The sequence below is a fragment of the Bactrocera latifrons genome, unplaced genomic scaffold (assembly GCF_001853355.1).
Source record: "Bactrocera latifrons isolate USDA-ARS-PBARC rearing strain unplaced genomic scaffold, ASM185335v1 scaffold_208, whole genome shotgun sequence".
Taxonomy (NCBI): domain Eukaryota; kingdom Metazoa; phylum Arthropoda; class Insecta; order Diptera; family Tephritidae; genus Bactrocera; species Bactrocera latifrons.
This window is the reverse complement of record NW_017535608.1, coordinates 204,275-216,226: the sequence shown is the minus strand read 5'-3', so window position 1 is coordinate 216,226 and position 11,952 is coordinate 204,275. Positions and strand designations below refer to the sequence as shown.

General features: G+C 37.9%; 1 long non-coding RNA gene across 2 annotated transcripts in view; it reads right to left on the bottom strand.

The window, feature by feature from the left end:
* Window positions 1-11,952, bottom strand: part of LOC108968275 — a 179,188-nt gene that overhangs the window by 66,307 nt on the left and 100,929 nt on the right. For both annotated transcript variants that reach the window (XR_001993326.1, XR_001993327.1), the window contains exon 2: window positions 6,562-6,612. This is a non-coding gene — a long non-coding RNA (uncharacterized LOC108968275). The remainder of the gene's footprint in view (window positions 1-6,561; window positions 6,613-11,952) is intronic.

The window sequence follows — 11,952 nt, the reverse complement described above, 5'->3', positions numbered from 1 at the left end:
CGGCTGTGCAGTTTCCAGCACCCATGCATCCTAACCAGTATGATAATGAAGTAGCGTAACACTAGCATATCTAGTAAGGTTCAACATTGCTTGACTAACTTTGAGCGCACAGTTTGCGTGCTCAACGGTACTATTGTCGCTCTGCTGTCGGAACTCCATAAAAAAAATCTACATAATGCTACTTTAATAGCAGCCACTTCTGCCTGAAAGGCATTGCAGTCAGCTGGTAGCCTATTGCTAAGCTTAACGAAGAGCGCCTTATAGTATATTCCCACTTCCTCAAAGCTTGTAGATATAGTTTYTGAAACTCCGATCTTCAGCCTCTTTTTCTTCTATAGCAGCCACTACAGCTTTATGATTTTAATTACTCGATTTATTTATATGAGAATAAAGAAGAATTTATAAAAGAAGGTTCTTTACCAAAATATTAAAGGGTTTCGGAGTTTATCTGGGATTACTCCATAAACATGTAGACGGTAGAGAAAATCGCCCAAGCAATTAAGTTAATCGACGAAATCTTTTCGAACGGGATAGGCTAGTTTTAGTAATAAATACCGTTGATGGAGCTTGATCTATCCACAGAACAGAATACAGAATAMCTTTGATGGATCTTCATCTATCTACATAAGAGGTTTGCTTAGATTCAATAWGAGTGATGTAGATGGCAAGCTACAATTGTACTTTCACGACAGTTCGTATCAAAAACGGCGAAGAAGTAGTGAGAGTTCGTAAACTCTACCGTTGAACGATGTCCACCAGCAGTATTGGGAATTCGATAATTTTCAGGACTATTTGATGTTGTTGAATACCAAACACTACACCTTAGGCTCTACCATATCTGGGTAGGCATATAAGTATATGAGTTTGCGAGCATAGCGCTGAAGCTGTAGCCAATGCGACAATTGCAGGGACGGCAATAAAAGTAAAGAAATATAAAAAATTTGTATTTTTCAAATTACAACTACACAAATKAACGACAAAACATGAATAGCCAGTTCGTCTGCAAATGAGCCATGAGGCGAGTGCACAGCTAACAAAACCACATCAGTGGGTGGGTAGCGAACGGGGTTAGAGAGGAAAGCCATGGTTGTGGCAGCTGGTTGGGGACTAAGGTACAAGTTCACATGTGGCAGGCAGCGCTTTAATGTCATAACCCAAAGCATGTTTGCCAATATTTACAAATATACGCGTGTGTCTTTATGTAAATTTGTGTTGCACACAACGAGCACACATATACATTCATATATATGCATATTATAGAGGTTGTACAGTGTACATTGTTTTTGGCCCCCAGATGATTAAAATACAAACAAGCAGCTCACGCAGAGCATGAGAATGGGCGAAGAAAAAATACAAAAATTGTATAATGTGACGATATGTAGATTGTTGTTGACAATAACACACAAATTGCACACGCCAACACACTCACATAACACACATGCGCACATTTTAAAGTATAATGTGTTTAATTCCTCTTAGCGAAATCGTCGTTTGTAAGACCGCGCATGGGCTGGTTGGTTGCCCCCAAACTGGGATGGTCGTTCGCTTAAAGCGCGATAGATGCAAAACAGGCAAATAAAGGTTGAACGTTATCGTGTGTACATATATCTTAATATGTTATTGTATGTAAATAACAGTGCGCGACAAGGGAAAACAAATAAGCGTGGAAAGGTAATTGGCGAGTAAATAGCTTAGCAGAAAGGTTGACATAAAAATTTAAAACAAGATGCAGGCGTGTTTACATATATAGAGCTTGGAGAAGAAAAGGTACATATGTGTGTGCATTAGGGTTGCAGATAGAAAATTAAAAAAATTTCGTGCAGATTCCACCTAAAATGAAAAAGTTGTCCATACAAGCACTTCATTCTTGTCGCGCAATTTGTATGGCAGCTATATGCTATAGTGATCCGATCTTMATAATTTTTCATTGGATCATACCACTGCCTGAGACAATAACCTATAACGAATTTCGTGCATATATCTAAAAATATGAAAGAGTTGTTCATACAAGGTTTTGATTCCTATCGTGCAGTTTGTATGACAGCTATATGTTATAGTGGTCCAATATCAGCAGTTCTGACATATGAGCAATTTTTTGCCAAGAAAGGAATGTACGCAAAATTTGAGTTCGATAACTCAAAAACTGAGGGACTAATTCGAGAAACTTTTAGGGTTTAGGACGTTTTCAAACTTCGTCACACTATTCAGGATATAAAAAAAATAAGTAATGCAAAATTTTTCTTGCCTAAACCCTTAATTGGCTTTATAAGGTACAAAGTTATATACTAATTGTTTTCTTCTTACAATATTTTTAAGGTGTGTCGCACAGCCGAAAAAAATGTGCCACCCTATGAAGCTCAAAATARGAATCGATTACCAGAAAAAGKTACATTTCAGTCAAAATTTTGGTAACGATTAGAGGATGCTAGGACATTCTAAGTTTCGGATGCATTGTTTTGATTGCGCTGGGGGTGTTAATATGTCTCTCCGGTAGGCTTTGGTCTCTATCTGAACTGTGTCGATTTTATAATTTATTTATACTACACCTCTTCTAATAGAAAAGAGTAGAAGTTGCCGAAACTTGCTGTGCCAATATTTGCCTGCATTAAAGAACTACACTAATGTGCAAAGAAAAGTCAATATAGCTACATAAGTACTCATAGGGCGTAAGCCTATACTTCATCCTAAGATCCAGCGCAAAGTATTTGTGTGTGGCCACAGCAAAAAAAAAAAAAAATCAATAATAATATTTCTGTGGTTTTCGCCTACAAAGGGCGTTTACTATGTTTGACAATATGTTGCTCGAAACCGCCGTAATAGTGACAAATTGTCTAGCTTGTACGCCGCACGGCGACATTGAACGTTATGAGTCGTAGGGTTTACTGTGGGTGTGGGGAACCGTGTTAAATTTTTTTTTAGTTAGGGGCTGGCCAGGCGTTATGGGTGCGACAGCGCTGTTGATAACAAAGTAGAGGCTCATATTTTTCAAATTTGTTGCTGGCATAATATTTGCTTTTGTTCTATTTGGGTAATTACTCATCAGCGCATAAGCGAGGTGGCGGCATGTGCTCACCTAAGCGCATACACAAATTTATGTGCTCACATACATTATGGTAGATGCATATGCCCTTTCATATGTGTAACCTTCATAGCGGCTTTATTTAAATCCAACATTATTACAGTTATTTATTGCTGATTTTATAGCAATTTGTAGACTGGCTGCTAGTCTCGCAGCCAAGCGCTGTGCTTTCACGAAAGCTTTCACTAGTTTTGTGATTGTAAGCTACTATTATGCAGTTCTCGATTTGATTTCGAAAACGAGCTTTTGAAAAGATGATATAAATWATTCGAAATTTTTGAAAAAGGTTTTGGAACTTAGTTTCTAAAAACTTTTTAAAGATTTTCTTGAATGAAATTAGTTTTTAAGATATATTTCTAAATTTTTTTTTTTTACATTAAATTAGTTTTCAAAATCTATTTTTATAGCAATTTGCAGTCTTGCCAGCAGGCGCTGAGCTTTCACGAAAGCTTTCACTGGTTTTGTGACTGTAAGGTACTGTTAAGCAGTTCAGGGCTTGATTTCGAAACGATCTCTCGAAAATTGTATAGAAAAGAGCACTATTTTTTGGAAAAATGTTTGGGAATTTAGTTTTAGAAGCCTATTTTTAGATACTCTTAAATGAAATTAGTCTTTAAAATCTATATCTAAAATTTCTTAACTGAAATTGGTTTTCAAAATCAATTTCCAAAAATTAAATGAAATTAGTTCTTAAAAATCTATTTTTATAATAAACATCCTTATAGCAAAATATGCAAAAAWTTTTCAAATTTATTATAAATATTTTTAAAAATTTCAGTCTCGATGATCCTAGCTCAATTTTGTATATACTCTTTGCATTAAGCTATTTCAAACACAAGCATTGTTTTCTCAACATATTTTCTTGTTATTTTAGCATGCAACAGTGCACCGTATTGTTGTTTTTCGTAGTTAGCTGTTGTTTTTAAGAATGTTTAACACTTTCTTATTGCTAATGTCGATGTTGTCATTCTTGCATTACGATATCTTGTTGTTTTCTTTGTCATATCGGCGCTAACAAGCAATGTCAACATGTCGGCAAACCATAAAAGAATTTTTTGTTTTCTTTCTTCTCTACTGCTGCGAAACAAAAAACACACCAACAAATAGACAATGGGTATTTAAATCGAAAATWAACATTTTAGAAGGGAAAAGTGCGCAAATAAAAGACAACAGGTTAGTTTTGAGTACAAAAGGCAATGACTATCTTGTGTAAAAGAAACAATTGGAAAATTGTTGGAAATTTAAGAGATTGCCGGCTGCTTTAAAACACTGAACACGTTAACAAAAACTAGAAAACTCCTCAGGAACAAACGACTTACATATACCTTGTGACATTATAACGGTAGCAAGGATTAGGCTCATCAAGGTACTGGTGGAAAGAAATATGGCGGTACGCTGATGCAGATGGATAGAGGCTGTGATGCGTAGTAGGATAGCTGAAACCACTGTTGGGAAGAGTAAGATTCGACATGTTACTAAGAAGGGCTGACCACAAGGTGGATTTCTATCTGGAACCTAGTACTAGTTGAGCTCTTTGAGTTGCTCAGAAATAAACGGATTCGGACCAAATGTCAGTTGTCATTGAAATGATGGCATGAGATAAACTCAAAGTGGCTTAAGGCTTCATTTAATTAAAACTTTCCAGAGCCCCCAAGGCACTCGTAATATACAGATGCCTAGCCGGAAGATTCCGTGGTTTGAAATAAGGTATCATCAGGTTTCAATATACTATGATCGTAAGGTCTTACTTATGGAGCTRTTGCTGGAACATCAAAGGCAGCGCAGTGTTCGTTAGGCCTTCAGMTATCATAGCTGCAAGGACTCGCCTGCGTAAGTAATTCCACACTCGACCTACTATTGATGGGMMGCWCTATCCAGTGGTATACTGACGGCTCGAAAACATCGGAAGACATTAGACCAGGCAATGTGGGACCGCATACCAWACTATGCATAYCAACGGGATGTTTTCTGAGCATCTTTCAGACAGAAGCCGTTGAAGCAGTGTGAAAAACGCTAAGCTACTACTGAGAGGTTACAACCTCGCTAGGTTCAGAGATACATATGATCAACCTCCCCCGAGACAAATTCCATCTAATTATCTAACATGGCATAGTCTTCTGCGCAAACTGCTGGTTTTGCGACAAAGAACAGGMAACTCCAGGACACCTGATTCTCGATTGCTCAGCAATTTGTAGAACCAGGCTCAAGGCTCTAGGTTCCATCTACGTGAACAGGGATTACWTAACCTCAGACGCGGYCAGCTAGTTCCTRGAATTATTCARAGTACTGGACCTYTGTGACCATATGCGATATAGGAGATGGCAGAATAGATCACAGGTCGCAGTGAAAAACCTTAATTATTTTCAATTTCTCTCTCTAAGGCTTATGATGCGGTCTGAATGAAAGCGAAGCGAATACAATATAAGCCTTAGCGAGTGCATATACATTTTGGACTCATTATAGGCAATTTAAATTTGCTACGAAGTTTGTGAGCAGACGGCGGAGACACTATATCGTCCCTAGTCTCTCAGTTTTTAAAATCTTTCTCAGAAATCTTGTACCAAGAACCTGCTAAATTTTCGGAACCACCAATAAGCAGCTTCAGTAAGTGGTGCTGGTTTGACCCCCACAYCCCTTGACTACAACACAAAAAGTCCGACGTGTTAGGAAATTTGTAGTATCAATTAGTAAGAAACAGCCTCTTCGCCCCAGTCAAATCACAGTCGCAAAATGACTGCAAAATTAGTGATATTAGCGCTGCCAAAAATGTAGAAAAATTTTCTTGTAACAGCTGTCAACCCTGACATTTAATATCAAATTTATTTTTTGCGCACAAAAATACTAAAAATTCTCAGTGCTACATATTTACAGTCAAACCGCATGTAAACTGTAGTATATAAGTCCATAAAGAATTRTAATTCATAATGCAATATTTTTATTCGCAATCTGTTTAACTTGCTATAGACCAAAACTTTGTCTATCTCACTTCTTACCAAACAACTTCCAGCCAAGCTATACAGCTTTGCAATTCATTAAATGAGTATACTACTATTAACAACCCAACTGACGGTCCAAACAATTTACGATATTAACGCTAAGCGCACATTATGAGCTTAAGAACGAAATGTGTGACAGCATGGCGCTCATAATGGAGAAATTCAAATTATATATGCATATATACATATATCTAAGTATATTTTATATTTAATGAAAACCTGTAAGCGCTTGCGAGCTCGCATGACTCATTGAATCGTCAAAGCGGCAGCGCGCTTAATAGACTTAACGACATAAGTACACGACTGAATGACACTAAGCGTTCGCTGATCGGATAAGATACCTGCATAATAAATAAATAAATGCGTGTTTTGCTTCCTTTATGCAGCAAATTAAGAACATGAGCACCGCACTATAATGATATTTCCTTATTAAATTGCCATAACTAATAGTTTAATTGGTATAAAACCAGTTTTACAAGCACTTACCTGGATTATGTCTGTGGATTGTCAAGCGTTTAGAATGGCTGGCTGCGGCGGCTGAAAGAAAAAAAGCAAAAAAATAATTATAGAATATATTTTTTGAAGACTCAAGTGCATATATGAGATATGTGTGTGAAATATCTCGCTTATGGCAATGGCGTATGCAGCAGAATAAAAGCTAACACAAAATCAAGAATACAATAAAGCAGAAAAAACAAAAAGTAATAATAATTTACGCTTTTATTGTTATAATGCCACTATTTTCATAGACAACTGTGCTTATACATATGTATATATATATAATACATACATATATGTATGTCTACATTGTTGCTACATATTAGCACACTATTCGATTATTTACGATATTTCGCGTTTACTTAGTGGTTAATACCCTTAACCGGCCGATAATGCTGCTAATGATTTTTTGTTGCTTGGCAAAAGTGGTTGCACAGCAAGAGTAACAACAAATTTTATCTAAATAGCTAGGCCGATCGACACTCCAATTAGCCATGCAGCCGACGGATAGTCTCTTGTTGACTTTGTGTATAACAAACGCTTTGGCAGCGAGCTGCTTTGCCCCACCGCCCACTGCCGTGCAATTTCGCTTTTGTAGCGTTCAATAGCGATTGCTTGTTAAATTTTTCTGTTGATTTGTTGCTTACAGGAAATGTTGAGCTGTTTACTCTTTTTTTCGCATTTTTTCCTACTTATTGTTGGTTTTCTATTTGATTAAGCGTTTGACGAATAAACTCAATATTTGCGTTAAGTTAGCAATAGTAGTAGACTGACTGACTGAAATCTTTGTTTGTTAGATCGAAGGCTAGACTGATTGGCTGTTTAATAAATAACACGCGACGAACAAGTGATAGTTTGCACTAAGGCACACCCGGTATGCCTACGGGGTGTACAAAGCGTAGATGGGTTAGTGAGAGTTAAAACAAGAAACAGAGTTAAGTTTAGCAGCACCGAACGCTTTACAGATGTATTTCTTATGTTATAAATGGTATACCTGATTTTTGCCTTGATTTTGTTAGCGCTTTTTATATGGCAGATATATGCTACAGTTGTTCGATCTGATCAGTTTTTGAGTATAATGTAGCAACGCTTTGGACAATAATCTGTACCAAATTTCGTTACGATATCTTATCAACTGCACKCCACACACTGGTCTTTAATATCGAAAGGGTTCTTGAACATAAGGCATACACTCTTGGGAGCATTCCTGCACATTTGTGGAGAGTTCAACAACGTCTCTACGGAATCTATGCTRAATAGTATTTAGTCAATAGGTCATATGATCAGAAGCCTTTTGACCTCCAGATTGATAAGATCAGAATAGAACGATGGTAAAATGAACAAGGAAGTATGTAGAGGTACTCCCCACGATGGAATGCTATCTCCGCTTCTACGGCCATTAGTGGTGAATAAAGTGCTAAGGGATTTGAAAGGCAAAGCCCCTCAGATGGTGAAATAAGCCAGCGAGATTGCCATCTTAATAAGGGATAGGTGCTTACAGACCTTTGGCAGTAATATCGGCACCACTCTCAATMCAGTCCAGAACTGGGCATCGCAAGCAGCTCTAAGGTTACACCCGAAGAAAARGAATATGCTCTCAACGACCAGAGCGAGTACCTTGGGGTAGYTTTAGACAGCAAACTGYTTTGGAAGCACAACGTGGAAGAAAGAGAGAGGAAAGCCAGCAATGCTTTATATGTATGTAAGCAGATGCTCAGCACAACTTGGATGCTCTTTCGTTTTCTCATGCACTGGTACTACACAGCTATTGTTAGACCAATACTGCTCCACGGTCGAGTAGTATGGTGGACAGGCGTACCGGAAGCCAGTGGAAAGGATTCAGACGCTAGAGACGCTTAAAAAAAAACATCAAAGGCGGCTCTTTAACTGATACTAAATCCACCTATAGACTTCTTCGCTGAAAACTGCGCAGCAAAATCGGCAAGCCGACTACTGCCTGCAGTAGTAATTACATATAGAAGCTGCGGGCATAACTCGGTGTGTAATGGCAGTTGGGCAAAGATCGACTACATGACCCCACTTTTCAACTGGGAAAGAAGGTTCAAACTAAACAAAGATAAAGATGGCTGGCAGAAGTATGTTACGCGTAGCCGGTCCACTGCAGTATATTACAAGCTGATGCTCTTGTTATTGTGAAATGAGTGAAGCTGGCCTCTAATCCACCTGTAGGCAGTTCGAGAGTCAACATCTACATATACGGCCAAGCAGCTTTCAGGCAGTTACCTCGTATAACATATCGTACAAAAGTGTGTTGGGAAGCAGGGCAGTAGTGGAAAGTGTTACCAGAAGTAAGCAACTTCACTTATAATGGGTGTCAGGCCAGAACGGCTACGAGTACACTGAAATAGTAGACGAGATTGCCAAGAATAGTGCACGGCTAACAACCGAAAACGTGGCAATATAACGACATTGGGAAATCCTTGCTTTGTCTATACGACGATCTGAACATAAGTAAGCATGGTAAAGAAAATAAAAATCCGATGGAACGAGCTAACTGGGTGAAAAACTGCTAATGCYATGTGTAAAACGGTAGAACGGAATTGTACAAAATTGCCATTGGCACGCAATAGAAGAGACTGAAGGAACTTGATGGGAATACTAACTGTTCACTAGCTGGTGGCGACACGTCGGCAGAATGAGGCTGACAGATCGAGAAGACGGCAGAGCAAGGCTCCAGGGAAACAATGGCACATCTCTTGTGCACTTGTCTCGAGTTAAATTTTTTTTTTTTTTTGGTTAAATAAAGCTTAAAATCTCACCTTTCCAACACTATAAGGCATGACACAATGTGATCGGTAGCACTGGAGATATACGACTGTAACAATACTTCGTACTTAAAAAAAAAAAATAATAATAATAAAGTTCATTTTGCGGAGAAAATAAAATTTTAAAATAGTTTTTTTTTGCTAATTTCAAACTATTTCCAATTTAAAAAAGGTAACGTAAGACAACTGTAAATAAGCACTTAGCTTTTTTGTTGTATTTTACCGCTTATATGTGNGGTAACGTAAGACAACTGTAAATAAGCACTTAGCTTTTTTGTTGTATTTTACCGCTTATATGTGCATAAATTGCCGTTTTGGCGGCAATTCAGCGGCGAATGACATGTTCTTGACTTTTGTTCGACTTCTTAATATTGATTTCAAACCCCAGTGTTTGTTTGTGTGTGTGTTTGCTTGCCTCTTTTTTTTTTTTTTTGCGTCAACACTGCTATAACAGTTTGTGGCAATTTCTTGGCTATTTTTTGTGTAATTTGTGTTTTGCAATTTACTTGTCGCTTTGTGAAATGCCGCAAACTGCCGCGCGTCAGTGGCCAGAATTAGAATTCCACCACACACTGTCASAGCCGTAAGTACAATGCGAGTGGTAATTTGTTTGAATGGATTTCATGCATATCTCAGCAAGGGGCTGGACGGCGCGCACAAACAATGATAAATGGAACAGCAAAACACACACATATACATACTGTATGCACAACCCCACAGAGACGAAAAAATAATGGAAATAAATTAGCTGCTAAGCTCAGCTAGAAAAAATGTGGGCAAAACAGTAAAAAAAAAAAGAAACAAAAAACTCAATACACGCGCCAGAAATTGCACCTCTTTCGGAGGACCCGACCCCAAACCGACATAGTGACAACAAAACAAACAACAATAACAGCAACAGTGAACCTTAAATGCCCACCCCTTGCGGCTAACTAACTATTTAAACGCAAATACGTGTACTTACTAAGCAGCTAGGCATGTGAGCGTAGCTATTTGGCGGTGGGTGTGTTGTTTTCTTGGCTCTTGGCTTTTCGAAATTTAATTTACTTGAATAATATAGCGGTGACACAACACGAAATATCAGCTGATTTGCGGCAAAGGCACGCAACACACCGCGGCAGCTACATAATACCGCTATATATATATCATATACATATATGTGTGTGAATTTGTTTGAAGGTATGCATGTGTGCCTGTGTGTGTTAGCTTATGACTGCCTGCCTGCCTGCCGGTCTGTTTGCGCGCCGGCTGTTCGCCTGACTAGCTGTTGAAGCGTTTCGCGACAGACTTGCTGGCACCAAAATCAAACGAACTAAAATAGCAACAACAACACATCAACTAATATACACTTATACGTGTGAGCGCATATATGCACATRAGCTTGTGTGCTGCATTTCGCTTGAACAAGCTACAATTTAGTCATGTACCTATACATACGTGTGGTTGTTAGGGTGTGTGTGTGTGTGCCTATAGTTTACTCGCTTGTATGGACGTCAAATTGTGCAACCAAGCGTAAAATAAAGCCAAGCTAAGCAAATGAAAGCAGCAGCAACGAAAAGAGAAAACACCAACAAAAAACAACAACAACAAAAGGCTTAAATCGGCAGCAAAACGAAAAAACAACAACAACTGACACAAGAAGAAAGATAAAAACAACAGCAACAAAAACAACAACAGCGATGAAGAAAACTACAACAACAAGGAAAACAACAATCACTACTAGAACAATAACAAAAACAAMAACAAACATAAAAGCAACAACAATCACAAGAATAACGAAAAACAACAACAACAACTTATAGCACAAAGACAACAGTCAACAGCATATAGCATGCACATAAGCACACCAACACATACTTAACTCCATATGAGCAGTTTAGGTACRCTTGAAGAAAGCGCAGCAAAACAACCTTTTCTTCGAATTTCACTCACCTGACAAGCAAGCAAGCAGTCCCTCTACTTGACATTTGAGCAATTTGTATAACCTAAAAAACCGTTGACGCTACAAACTGTTGTGCAAAACGTCTCACTACAGCAATGTACATATAGTATATGTATGTATGTAAATATGCATWTACACGTATATATGCATATATAGCACCTATTAGTGCCTGCGTGTGTTTATGCACAAGCAAATGTAAGTAATGCTTTTGTTTTTTTTTTTTGATTTTGATTTGCTCATGCAGCTTCTATTACTTCAGCTTGGCTGCACCTAACCCGATACCAAGGCATATAAACCTACATATTATGTACACATACAAATGTATATATGGCATATATGTCACTTGATTCTGCAGATTGCAGTTGCAGCCACTTCAATCCAGTTAAATCTAGCGACTTTAGAATGTAACATATGGATAATCAGTCGTGTTGCAAACTGATACTTGTGTATTTTTATAATTTGCCAGCAAAATACTTTTAAAGTAGAGTTGTGAAATGCAATTTGTACTTATTAACAGTTGCTAWTGTTTATAATTGCGGAATTAAGTTAGAGCACGGCTTAATTAACTCACATAACTTATGCAAAATTAATTTTCCTATGTGTAGGTATGTGTGCYTGGTTTCAGATTTTCCAAAAATAAATAATATGTTG